The sequence below is a fragment of the Salvelinus alpinus genome, chromosome 7 (genome assembly GCF_045679555.1).
Source record: "Salvelinus alpinus chromosome 7, SLU_Salpinus.1, whole genome shotgun sequence".
Taxonomy (NCBI): domain Eukaryota; kingdom Metazoa; phylum Chordata; class Actinopteri; order Salmoniformes; family Salmonidae; genus Salvelinus; species Salvelinus alpinus.
In genome coordinates, this window is record NC_092092.1 from 71,883,324 (window position 1) to 71,895,780 (window position 12,457).

Sequence of the window (12,457 nt, forward strand, 5' to 3'; positions counted from 1 at the left end):
TCTGAAATGTCCGACTTGCTAAATGGTTGTAGCCTAGTTATACACGTGACGCGATCGACCAGTTAGCGAGTCCGACATCTCAGAGTTTCCTAGTTCCGACTAGTACTTAAACGCGGCATCTGCTCAGCCCCCCCCCTCCGGGGAGGTCGTCACTAGTTTATATACCCCAGTCACAAACCCCGCCCATTTCTACAATTGATTTATTATGTTAAACAAACGCTAACCGTAACCACACTGCTAACCCCTAGTGGTGCACGACTCCATGGTTTTTGGAGTAGACTCCGACTCCGGTGGTTGGAGTCGAAGACTCCCAAACACGCTGAATCGGATGCGCGCACACGTACACACCACCTCATTATTTCAGAGTCATACTAGGAAGACTACACCTGCGTTCTAGAGGACTAACATGAGCATGATTCTGCCAATTTGCTTATCAATTTAACCTATAAAAACCTATTTGGTTTGGATATAGAAGGTGATGTGTAGGAACTATAATGTTAACATCATATTTATGCTGTGTGCATCCATGACGGATCCCATGGGATTATGGGGCGCATTCTAAATGGGTTAACCTGTTATTTTCCATGTTATAGCCCTATTCGGGCGTGTATTACTAGAGACGTTGATTATGCAATTATTATTCAGGCATGTGGGTATTTCTGAGGACGATTCACACAGGATTCGTTTTCCCAAAGTGTCCCCCTGTAATTCTTTATTTTTCAAATGCAATTGACTCTTATGACGGAAGGCTGGAGGTTTGTATTCTAGGCGTGAAGATATTTCAATGTCATGTCTAGACAATAATATGCTACACTAATAACTCGTGCTGGACTGCCAAATGTATAGGTGTCCCCATAATATTTAAATTGATGAAGTGTGATCATAATAATTATTTGAGCTATCCGTGGTAGATATCCTTCCTAATAACAACATCCCCCATCCTGCTGATTTGAGCTGCTGCTTGAGATCCCGGGGTAGGGTGAGCAGGGGGATCTATCAAATAGTGCACCTCTAATTTTGTACAGTACTACTGCAATTAGTCAAATGAGTCACACTACGAAATGCTACCAAATAAACCACAATTCCTTCATAATACTGTGAAAATATAGTTTCACAGACATATTGTTGAATTTTTTTCTGGTTCGTGCGAAATCGTTAAGAATAATATAAAAGCAGTCTGCACAGCACCAAGGTGAATTGGTTTAGTCTTGACTCTTGGTTGACGGTGTTGGGGGATGAGTAATGTATTGATGCTCGAGTGCCAACACACATTTGTTTATATTTGTCTTTGTTACTTTTTTATATTTATGAGTCTTATTTTTGTATATATTTTTAAACGTTATGATTATTTATTTGTGCTGTTCCAAATGTCTGAATACAAAATGACAATTAGTGCAGAGTGGTGCTTTTTTGTTGTTGTTGGCGGGGGGCGCTGAAGGGGGGTTCGCCCAGGGAGCCATACAAGTTAGAACCGCCACTGCCTAGGACATCAACAGCCAGCCTCTTAGAAAGGAGTGGGAGTCAGCCTAAGAAGTAGGCCGATATTTTCTACACGCAGCGGACCGAAGACCAATCACACACTAGCGTTTTTCATAGCGAAGAGAAAGAGCATGCGAGGGAGTGAGTGGATCAGGGCAGGCAGACAGTTGGCTATATCTTTGGTAATCTGCCTCGTAAATTCACCAAAAGTATAAAATACAGCACTGCGATAGCCTACAAATATTTTGATTACCGATGCAGTTCTAACTGTCTGCCTGGTGGACAACATGCCTGACTGTACTCCTCCCCTATCTCAAGTCTCTCTCTCGCTAGCTCGCTCTTTGCTGTGAAATACATGAGAATTTGTGTTCTCGGAAGTAGCCTACGAAAACTAGTTTCCTCCGTTGCAAAAATGCCGAATTGTAGGAGTCGAGAAGCTTGACACACAGAAATGGGAGTCGACGGGCAAGGAGTCGAGGAATCGATTGTTTTGGAGTGGGAGTTGCAAGTTGGTGAACCTGTGGTTTCAACGTTCAGAGAAGCCTTTAGTGGCTGCCATTTCGCAGAACAACATCTTCTATCGACAATGAGAGTGCCAAAGTAGGAAGTACTGCTATGGTCTAAAACTCATAGTGTAGTAAAGGAAACGCCACAATAGCCCCAGTGAGCACAGAAGTAGCTTATTTCTCTGCCTGTTTGAAAAAACAAAAAGCAGGACTGTGTGTTCTAGTCTAGTGTACATTGAACCTTCGCCTTGACCTTACAGGCAGGCTTATCTCCTGGGTATTGAAACAGACCACAGAATGTTGCACTATTCAGCCATACAACTTCCTCTAGTCCAGTGATTTGCACAAGAAGTCGGGACCCACTATAGGACCCCCAGGGGCCTCAGATACGTTTCGGGGAGTCCCTGAAAAAGTCTGGATAAAGCGAACACTGAAATAATAGCAGTAAGGCCAAAATATCTCACATTTAATTGAATAACTGTTTGACAGACGTTAAAACATTGGGCAATTGCATATGTAACCGGTGTGAAATGGTTAGCTAGTTAGTGGGGTGCGCACTAATAGCGTTTCAATCGGCGACGTCACTCGTTCTGAAACCTTGAAGTAGTTGTTTCTTGCTCTGTAATGGCCGCGGCTTTTGTGGAGCGATGGATAACTATGCTTCTTGGGAGGCAGTTGTTGATGTGTGCAGAGGGTGCATGGTTTGAGCCCAGGTAGGGGCGAGGAGAGAAAGCAAAACTGTTAAACATATATGAGTCATTCCATGTCATTTCAGCAGTCCTCCATGAAGGCAATTCAGTTTGTCCTTCTTTTATGCTTCATCTGTGTCCAAGAACAACCCAGCCCCCCCCCCCTCCCCCGTGTGTAATTTATTCCCTTCAAAAAAGGTCTGGATTAGTTACTGTTGGCTCATTCTTGGTGAACAAGCAAACCACGCATGCTTTCCAGTCAAAACAGTTTGCACATATATTATGATTACATTTTGTGATGTTTTTGTTTGTTTGGGTGTTTGGAAGGTTTTTTTCCGGCAGTTGAAGTTCGATAACCGAAGTCTACTACCGTTAGTCGCTGATTGGTCAATAGTAATACTCATAGTAGTAGTGGGAACTATGGACGGGATTCTTCAATGAAGTGTTTGTTGTCGTTCAACAAGAGACGACTAGCTTTCATGCACCTTTTTTTCACTTGAGAAATAGTGCACCAAACATCTTAGTTAGATGTAAAATTGCGCGACTAAGACCACCTTGGCACTAATTAAAGATGTATTTATTTATCTTAAAAGGGATTATGCGAGGCACAGACATTCACTTCGCCTAGCCGGGTTCTGATAGGAGCAAACCCAAGCTAGTATACTGGCAGATTTAGGATACAGCAGTTCTAATGGTTTCAATGTTTTTTATTTAACTAGGCAAGTAAGTTAAGAACAAATTCTTATGTACAATGGCGGCCTACACCCCCCAAACCCCAACAATGCTGGGCCAATTGTGCACCACCCTATGGGACTCCCAATCACAGCCGGTTGTGATACAACCTGGATTCAAATCAGGGTGTCTGTAGTGATGCCTCTAGCACTGAGATGCAGTGCCTTAGACCGCTGCACCACTCGGGAGCCCATGTTATGGTCTATAATGGTCTTTAATGGTAAAAGTCCCAAACACACACTGTATAGTGTTTTGCAATGGTAAGGGGGTTGGGTTCTATTAGGGTTCTCACAACATTTTAGTCCCTAGCCCATTTCTCCATCAAAGTTTTGGGCATGTAGGAAAAGTCTTCACATGAGAATTATACCATAGGGATCGCCCTCTCAGAGAGCGGCCACTTGTTGGACTATTCAAGGAGAGTTGGGTTGAAGTATTAGGTTGCTAAGAGATGGACAAACTGAATTGCTTTCATGGAGGACTGGCATGAATTGTGAGGATGACCACACAATTTATTTTCATCATGAGCCAAATCGATTGGTTTTCTAACCAAAGTTAAAAAGGAGCCAGAACAGTGGCATCTAGTGGTCAAAACCTGATACTTTCACACTACTTTATGGGTTAATAATGCAATCAACTTCAATTACTAATTGCTCTGAACAAGGAGAAAAAACATTTCCAGATTCACAGGGAATACATTACATTGTATGGAAAAGCAACACTACAATCCACAGCTTCATGCTACTTGTCAAACATAGAGAGCCAACTGATACTGTTTACTGGTTGTTGGGGTGGGATTGGCATCGAGTGTGGGGTGTCGGTGGGTGAGTTGTTGATATTTTTGGGGGACTCCTTCGTGTCTTACTCATTGGTAGGAATAAGTTTGGTCCAAATCAGATGTTGGGTATTTATTTATTTTATTTATTTATGTTTATTGAATATTTTCTGAATCCTATAAATTAAAATAGCCAACCTGAGTGCAATCAATTAGCTTAATTTATCAGAGATCAAATTATATTTCAACAAAATAATGTTTCAGGAATGCTAATCGTATCTGTTAGTAACTACAGAAATTATTTCCAAACAATCTGAGATGGTTGGTGTTGAAATCCTCTTTCTTGTGCTTTTTGAGGTGGAACAACCCATATAGTATTTTCTTTTGGGCTATGATGAGAGATGATCCACTCTCAAATGCCAGGACATGCTGGGTCCGACTCTGGTTCTGGGCAATTCCATTGTAACAGAATTATGCTTAGACTCATTTGTCACTTAAAGGTATACCAAACAAAAAGTATTGATTTCAAAGTTTAACAAACCATAGAACCCTATGCACAAGGACTACTTTAAACAATTTCCACAGAATAACATTTGATTTATTTCTTTATTTTTGATTTAACCTTTATTTAATTAGGCAAACCAGTGAAGAACAAATTCTTATTTACAATGACAGCCTACCAAAAGGCAAACGAATGGAACGAATTGCAAAAATCTCTAAAGTTGGAGACTTTTATCTCCCTCAACAACTTTAAACATCTGCTATCTGAGCAGCCAACCGATCGCTGCAGCTGTACATAGTCCATCGGTATATAGCCCACCCAATTTACCTACCTCATCCCCATACTGTTTTCATTTATTTACTTTTCTGCTCTTTTGCACACCAGTATCTCTATTTGCACATGATCATCTGATGATTTATCACCCCAGTGTTAATCTGCTAAATTGTAATTATTTGCTCCTATGGCCTATTTATTGCCTACCTCCTCATGCCTTTTGCACACATTGTATATAGATTCTCTTTTTTTTCTTTTTTTCCCCTACTATGTTATTGACTTGTTTATTGTTTACTCCATGTGTAACTCTGTGTTGTTGTCTGTTCACACTGCTATGCTTTATCTTGGCCAGGTCGCAGTTGCAAATGAGAACTTGTTCTCAACTAGCCTACCTGGTTAAATAAAGGTGAAAAAAAAGGCCTCCTGCAGGGACGGGGGCTATTTAAAAAAAATATATATATAAATATAGGACAAAACACACATCATGACATTTAAGGGAGATTTTATTGCAATTCTGTTACAAAACTTTGCATGTCTGCAGTTTTTCCAGTAAATGTGTAAATTGTTCGAAGTAATCATTGTGCATAGAGTTGTATGGTTTGTTAAGAGTCTCAGCATAATTACGTTACCTTGGAATTGCTCCACTCCCCCCTTTGCTACAGTACTCTCTCATTTTAATTCAACTTCAATTTGCTTTATTGGCTCTACGAGCCACAGATGTGTTCCTCAGTATTCGTGCACTTTCTGCTAACAAACAATTTACCAAGATAAAAGGAAGAGACTGCTAGCTAGAGCATCCTAAGTATTATTTCCTTCACTTTTAAATATTCATAAATAAGAAGGTGCTTATTTTATTAAGGTACTCTAAATTGTGTTATTTAAACCAAGCTTGATACTGTCACGTTCTGACCATAGTTCTTTTGTATTTTCTTTGTTTTAGTGTGGTCAGGGCGTGAGTTGGGTGGGTAATCTATGTTTTCTATTTCTGTGTTGGTTTTCTGTGTTTGGCCTGATATGGTTCTCAATCAGAGGCAGCTGTCAATCGTTGTCCCTGATTGGGAACCATATTTAGGTAGCCTGTTTTCTGTTGGGTTTTGTGGGTGGTTATTTTCAGTCTTTGTGTGTCTGCACCAGACAGAACTGTTTCGTTTCGTGTTATTCTCGTTTATTGTTATTTTGTTTGTTTGTTTAACGTATTCTATTAAAATGGATACTTTTCACGCTGCGCCTTGGTCCTCCTCTCTTCCTCCATGCGACGAATGTTACAGATACGACAAGCTCACAGACTGTTTCATTTGTTTGGATACATTTTAGCAACGGATAGCCAGCCAGCTAGCTACGTGAACCTGTCAATCAAATGTCACAAAAATAAAAAGGATTTGAAAATGTATAAACCAGTTCATCCATGTCCATACCTTATGCTTATTTACCGTATACGTATTTATCACAATCAGTTAGGTACGTTCATTAATAATTTACAGTGTTGTTTGGAACCATTAATGTTAGCTCGCTAATTAACTAGCTATTAACTAGCTAATGTTAGTGATTCGAATCTTGATGAGAATATATGGGGGTTTGTAGATGGCCGATTCTCCTTCATCCTGCGACCATCAACAAGGATTTAGAGAGAATGATTAAAGACGTGGAAAATATATCAGGTATGGTAGCTAGCGTTATTAAGCATCTGTATGATGTATCTAGTGTTATTCTTAGAAAAAAATTGCTGACACTGTCTTTTTACTCTGACAGTTTGTGCAGAAATTCTCCGGTTGTGCAAATTCACAGTTTCATCAGCTGTCCGGTTGGCTGGTCTCGCAGGTGAAGAAGCTGGATATGGAGGTCCTGTGCTGGCGTGGTTACACGTGGTCTACGGTTGTGAGGCTGGTTGGACTTACTGACAAATTCTCTAAAACAACGTTGGAAGCGGCTTATGGTAGAGAAATTAACATTCAATTCTCTGGCATCAGCTCTAGTGGACATTCCTGCAGTCAGCATGCCAATTGTACGCTCCCTCAAAACTTGAGTCATCTGTGGCATTGTGTTGTGTGACAAAACTGCACATTTTAGAGTGGCCTTTTATTGTCCCCAGCACAAGCTTCTTAATATGCCACACTTGTCAGGTGGATGGATTATCTTGGCAAAGAATAAATGCTCACAAACAGGGATGGAAACAAATTTGTGGCTGAGGGTCTGGACAGACTGTATCTCTCTTCTTTACCTCGCTGGGCCCACTCCTTTATCTAATACAGTGTCCCCAACCCTCTCCTTTATCTACTACAGTGTCCCCCAACCCTCTCCTTTATCTACTACAGTATTCCCCAACCCTCTCCTTTATCTACTACAGTGTCCCCCAACCCTCTCCTTTATCTGCTACAGTATTCCCCAACCCTCTCCTTTATCTACTACAGTATTCCCCAACCCTCTCCTTTATCTACTACAGTATTCCCCAACCCTCTCCTTTATCTACTACAGTATTCCCCAACCCTCTCCTTTATCTACTACAGTGTCCCCCAACCCTCTCCTTTATCTACTACAGTATTCCCCAACCCTCTCCTTTATCTACTACAGTATTCCCCAACCCTCTCCTTTATCTACTACAGTATTCCCCAACCCTCTCCTTTATCTACTACAGTGTCCCCAACCCTCTCCTTTATCTACTACAGTATTCCCCAACCCTCTCCTTTATCTACTACAGTACTCCCCAACCCTCTCCTTTATCTACTACAGTCTTCTCCAACCCTCTCCTTTATCTACTACAGTATTCCCCAACCCTCTCCTTTATCTACTACAGTATTCCCCAACCCTCTCCTTCATCCACTACAGTGTCCCCCAACCCTTTCCTTTATCTACTACAGTGTTCCCCAACCCTCTCCTTTATCCATGACAGTGTCCCCCAACCCCCTCCTTTATCCACTACAGTATTCCCCAACCCTCTCCTTTATCCATGACAGTGTCCCCCAACCCCCTCCTTTATCCACGACAGTGTTCCCCAACCCTCTCCTTTATCCACGACAGTGTTCCCCAACCCCCTCCTTTATCCACGACAGTGTCCCCCAACCCCCTCCTTTATCCACTACAGTATTCCCCAACCCTCTCCTTTATCTACTACAGTGTTCCCCAACCCTCTCCTTTATCCACTACAGTGTTCCCCAACCCTCTCCTTTATCCACGACAGTGTCCCCCAACCCCCTCCTTTATCCACTACAGTGTCCCCCAACCCCCTCCTTTATCTACTACAGTATTCCCCAACCCTCTCCTTTATCTACTACAGTGTTCCCCAACCCTCTCCTTTATCCACTACAGTGTTCCCCAACCCTCTCCTTTATCCACGACAGTGTCCCCCAACCCCCTCCTTTATCCACTACAGTGTCCCCCAACCCCCTCCTTTATCTACTACAGTATTCCCCAACCCCCTCCTTTATCCACTACAGTGTTCCCCAACCCCCTCCTTTATCTACTACAGTGTTCCCCAACCTTCTCCTTTATCCACGACAGTGTCCCCCAACCCTCTCCTTTATCTACTACAGTATTCCCCAACCCTCTCCTTTATCCACTACAGTGTTCCCCAACCCTCTCCTTTATCTACTACAGTATCCCCCAACCCCCTCCTTTATCCATGACAGTGTTCCCCAACCCTCTCCTTTATCCACTACAGTGTTCCCCAACCCTCTCCTTTATCTACTACAGTGTTCCCCAACCCTCTCCTTTATCCACTACAGTGTCCCCCAACCCTCTCCTTTATCTACTACAGTGTCCCCCAACCCCCTCCTTTATCCACGACAGTGTTCCCCAACCCTCTCCTTTATCCACTACAGTGTCCCCCAACCCCCTCCTTTATCCACGACAGTGTTCCCCAACCCCCTCCTTTATCCACGACAGTGTTCCCCAACCCTCTCCTTTATCCACGACAGTGTTCCCCAACCCTCTCCTTTATCCACTACAGTGTCCCCCAACCCCCTCCTTTATCCACGACAGTGTTCCCCAACCCCCTCCTTTATCCACGACAGTGTTCCCCAACCCTCTCCTTTATCCACGACAGTGTTCCCCAACCCTCTCCTTTATCCACTACAGTGTCCCCCAACCCCCTCCTTTATCCACGACAGTGTCCCCCAACCCTCTCCTTTATCCACTACAGTGTTCCCCAACCCTCTCCTTTATCCACTACAGTGTTCCCCAACCCCCTCCTTTATCCACTACAGTGTTCCCCAACCCCCTCCTTTATCCACTACAGTGTTCCCCAACCCCCTCCTTTATCCACTACTGTGTCCCCCAACCCCCTCCTTTATCTACTACAGTATTCCCCAACCCTCTCCTTTATCCACTACAGTGTTCCCCAACCCCCTCCTTTATCCACTACAGTGTTCCCCAACCCCCTCCTTTATCCACTACAGTATTCCCCAACCCTCTCCTTTATCCACTACAGTGTTCCCCAACCCCCTCCTTTATCCACTACAGTGTTCCCCAACCCCCTCCTTTATCCACTACAGTGTTCCCCAACCCCCTCCTTTATCCACTACAGTGTTCCCCAACCCCCTCCTTTATCTACTACAGTGTTCCCCAACCCCCTCCTTTATCCACGACAGTGTTCCCCAACCCCCTCCTTTATCCACTACAGTGTTCCCCAACCCCCTCCTTTATCCACTACAGTGTTCCCCAACCCCCCCTTTATCAACTACAGTGTTCCCCAACCCCCTCCTTTATCCATTACAGTGTCCCCCAACCCCCTCCTTTATCTACTACAGTATTCCCCAACCCTCTCCTTTATCCACTACAGTGTTCCCCAACCCCCTCCTTTATCCACTACAGTACTCCCCAACCCCCTCCTTTATCCACTACAGTGTACCCCAACCCCCTCCTTTATCTACTACAGTATTCCCCAACCCTCTCCTTTATCCACTACAGTGTTCCCCAACCCCCTTCTTTATCCACTACAGTGTTCCCCAACCCCCTCCTTTATCCACTACAGTATTCCCCAACCCTCTCCTTTATCCACTACAGTGTTCCCCAACCCCCTCCTTTATCCACTACAGTGTTCCCCAACCCCCTCCTTTATCCACTACAGTGTTCCCCAACCCCCTCCTTTATCCACTACAGTGTTCCCCAACCCCCTCCTTTATCTACTACAGTGTTCCCCAACCCCCTCCTTTATCCACGACAGTGTTCCCCAACCCTCTCCTTTATCCACTACAGTGTCCCCCAACCCCCTCCTTTATCCACGACAGTGTTCCCCAACCCCCTCCTTTATCCACGACAGTGTTCCCCAACCCTCTCCTTTATCCACGACAGTGTTCCCCAACCCTCTCCTTTATCCACTACAGTGTCCCCCAACCCCCTCCTTTATCCACGACAGTGTCCCCCAACCCTCTCCTTTATCCACTACAGTGTTCCCCAACCCTCTCCTTTATCCACTACAGTGTTCCCCAACCCCCTCCTTTATCCACTACAGTGTTCCCCAACCCCCTCCTTTATCCACTACAGTGTTCCCCAACCCCCTCCTTTATCCACTACAGTGTCCCCCAACCCCCTCCTTTATCTACTACAGTATTCCCCAACCCTCTCCTTTATCCACTACAGTGTTCCCCAACCCCCTCCTTTATCCACTACAGTGTTCCCCAACCCCCTCCTTTATCCACTACAGTATTCCCCAACCCTCTCCTTTATCCACTACAGTGTTCCCCAACCCCCTCCTTTATCCACTACAGTGTTCCCCAACCCCCTCCTTTATCCACTACAGTGTTCCCCAACCCCCTCCTTTATCCACTACAGTGTTCCCCAACCCCCTCCTTTATCCACGACAGTGTTCCCCAACCCCCTCCTTTATCCACTACAGTGTTCCCCAACCCCCTCCTTTATCCACTACAGTGTTCCCCAACCCCCCCTTTATCAACTACAGTGTTCCCCAACCCCCTCCTTTATCCATTACAGTGTCCCCCAACCCCCTCCTTTATCTACTACAGTATTCCCCAACCCTCTCCTTTATCCACTACAGTGTTCCCCAACCCCCTCCTTTATCCACTACAGTACTCCCCAACCCCCTCCTTTATCCACTACAGTGTACCCCAACCCCCTCCTTTATCTACTACAGTATTCCCCAACCCTCTCCTTTATCCACTACAGTGTTCCCCAACCCCCTTCTTTATCCACTACAGTGTTCCCCAACCCCCTCCTTTATCCACTACAGTATTCCCCAACCCTCTCCTTTATCCACTACAGTGTTCCCCAACCCCCTCCTTTATCCACTACAGTGTTCCCCAACCCCCTCCTTTATCCACTACAGTGTTCCCCAACCCCCTCCTTTATCCACTACAGTGTTCCCCAACCCCCTCCTTTATCTACTACAGTGTTCCCCAACCCCCTCCTTTATCCACGACAGTGTTCCCCAACCCTCTCCTTTATCCACTACAGTGTTCCCCAACCCTCTCCTACCTAGGGAACCTTCAGACAGTCCACATTGTTGTTCTAGTACTGCAGTGCCACACTCAGTTAAACTAATCAACTGTTCTTAATAGTACATCCTACATTTTGGTAGACTCAGTTCTTTTGATTTTAAACCCCTTTCAAAAAGTGCTCAGAGCTAGGCCAGCTTTGTCACACTGCTAACTTTTTCTAATTCTTCCACATGGTCCTGGATAAGTTTAAATTGGGTGGGGTGTCTTGGTATCTCCCAGCAGAGGGTAGAGAGACACAGATTTACAACATAATATCACAAGGACCCCATAATGTTTTGACACACAACAGCCTCGGGGACAGCTGTTGCGCCCCAAATGGTGCCCTACTGTTTCATATATAGTGCACTTCTTTTGACTTGGAAGTTTATTTTACAATGTGTTTATTTTGTTAGTTTTTTCTTCTGTTCACAGTGTGGTCCCAGCTGAGACAGTGTGTCCTGATTGTGTGACTTCAGCCACCCAGACAAGATGGCCTTTCTGAACAGAGTGGAACGGGGTGACCTGGCCAAACATGACCTCAGGGTGAGGAGTGTGGGAGGAGGAAAAGGAGAGGAAATGAAGGTGAAGAAGGAGAGGATAGAGAGGAAAGGTGGAAGTGTGTGGAAAGCATAGAGCCAATGAGTTATAGAACTGGATAGGGACCAACAATAATAGTCCACATATTCACACTTGTAATCAAACACTTGACAGGAGAATACCAGTATAATACATACAGCTTCACTACGTTTAACTTACGACATGCAACATATAATAAACCCTCCATTGTGAATGGGCTTCCTAATAAAAATCTATTTTCCTCTCTTCTATTCTCTCTGAATGACTTATGTACTGGGTTTGACCAGGCCACAGATAGCAACAGAGATGTATTTATCTTGGTGATTTTAATATAAATTGTAAGGATCACAATAATTCTAATAGAACAAAATTGACGAGATATGCCAAGAACTGTGGTTTGAAACAAATGGTTAATGATACTACTAGATCATCAATTAAGTTGGGTCATCGTTCAGACACATGCATTGATCTGATTTTCTGTAATATACCATTGCAATGCT